The sequence below is a fragment of the Caretta caretta genome, chromosome 11, assembly GCF_965140235.1.
Source record: "Caretta caretta isolate rCarCar2 chromosome 11, rCarCar1.hap1, whole genome shotgun sequence".
Taxonomy (NCBI): Eukaryota; Metazoa; Chordata; order Testudines; family Cheloniidae; genus Caretta; species Caretta caretta.
The window spans coordinates 69,943,011-69,945,213 of NC_134216.1; positions in this window are offsets into that span (position 1 = coordinate 69,943,011).

The window sequence follows — 2,203 nt, forward strand, 5'->3', positions numbered from 1 at the left end:
CCAGGTTTATTGCCCTCAAGACACAATCCTAATGACTTGCACAAGTACATTAACACGAGTGTCTTGTGGCAAGGAGCAGCTCAGTTAGCAGCGGGAATCTCTGCTGTCCCTTCGGCCACACAAAGGGTTAGAGTGGGGTACCCCAACATTTAGACTGAGAAACAACCAGGCTAAACAACTTTCATACCATCTTGCGTGTTTCATGACATCTGTTTGTTACCTCTCCTTGTTCCTGATATTTCAGACAAAACATGTCCTTTCATTGTTCTCTCAAATCATCTTATCTTGCGCTAGATTGGGGTGTATCTGTACTAGCCTTCTGGAATGTATTTATGTAAATATCTAGGGCCTCGTACTTCTTTGGACTGCCTGTGTTTTAGCAACACTGGCAGCAACTTTGCCAAGTTCACGTACAAAACATTGAACTTGTGAGTATCCACTTTAATACACGGCCTGACTTTGGTTCACAGCCTCTCGTTCAGGCCTCAGGTCCTGCACCAGGCCCAGTGCTCCAGGCTCTCTCTCTCTCTCCTAACGCACTTTCCTCCTTTCACTGCTGGCCCCATCAAATTCCCCCACCTGTTGATGCAGGGGGGTGGCATCTTTAAGTTCTGAAACCGATGGTCCGAACTGAAAGCCCGAGGGCTGTGAAAGTGCCCCAGTGTGCCCACAATTTGGGCTCCCGTTTCCACTTGGAGGTGCAGCGCTTTCATTGCCTCAAGCCACCAGGCTGCAGTGGTGTCTCTTCTATGCAGAGGGGTCAGAGTCGGCTCTCAGGGCCCATCTATGCACAGACTCACATCAAAACAATATTAATTTGAGCCAGTTCAGTTATTTTTGGGACCAAACTGGGTGTAGACACACTTGTTAGAAAAAAATAAAAAGAGCTAAATCACTTTAGCTAAGTTGGTAAAAATTTGACATTAGTCACTTTGCCTGGCCACTCTTATTTCTGAATCAATGATTTGTGTCAAAATAACCCACTCTGTTATGGGAAAGACATTTAGTTATATTGGTGCAAGTTGGTATACAGACCATCTCTGAATTACATTGGTGTAATCCTTCAGCACCCACAATGGCATTTCTCTGCATTTCTTTCGCTATATCAGAGATCCAACGAATCAGCCCCCCCCCCCCCCCCAAATCACGAGATTGGCTTTAAAATGTTGAGATTTTAATTTGTTTTTCCTCCAGGTCTTAGGGCTCATGTTTTCAAATTTTTATCCATAACCACAAGGGTGAGAAACTTACTTAGAAACAAAATCAATCAGATGATCACGTTATTACATGATTCCGAGAGGTGAGGGTTTAAGGCAAGACACCAAACGTCATCATGAGACTTGTGCTAAAATTGCAAGAGTTGTCCAAACTGGCAGATGCTTGTTTACACCCGCTGCAATCCTTGCTGTCTCTTCTCATTCTCGATGCAGGATGTACCATTACATTAATGGGCAGTGGTTTCCTCAATATTGCTATATTACGGTTCCTGAGAGAGACAAGAGCCTTCTTTCTCTATGAACAAGCAGGCTCCAGTTGCCTGGAGTAACTAGTTATTCCTTTAATTAAAAAGGAAGCAAGAAAGTCCAAGTTTTAGAGTCTGTCTCCACCTCCCTTCCACCCTCTCTGGTTCTTTGCGAGAGTGGATTTGCTATTCACAACTGCGTAGCAAGCAGAAAATACATCCCTGCAAATTTGAAGTGCTCTGCAAATCGGCCCAAACAAAGTAATCTGAGCTCATCTCCTGGCACAAGGCCACGAACAGAGCATCCTGGCCCTCCCAGGCGCGGAGGTGCTGGAATAATTTATATAGTGGGGGTGCTGAGAGTCTTTGAACCAAATTGTAAGCCCTGTATATGATGGAAACCACTTCAAGCCAGGGGGTGCTGCAGCACCCCCCGTATCCCTAGTTCCAGCACCTATGCCTGGGGTGGCAAGAATACAGGTGTTATAGTGATCTCAGGCTCTGGAGTGGACCAAGGGGACCTGTTCCAGCATTTCTGAAGCTGAGAATGTAACACTTCCCTCTCCCCCACCTTGCACTGAGCACAGCTCAGCAGGTCCAAGGATCAGGCCCAGAGATTTTTAGGAATATTAACAACTTCCTGAATTCCCAGTGCTGCTGCCCTCAACTAGTGAGTCATTCTTTAGTATAAACAGGATGTGACATGCTACATGGTCATGAATCACAATGGAAACAAGAAAT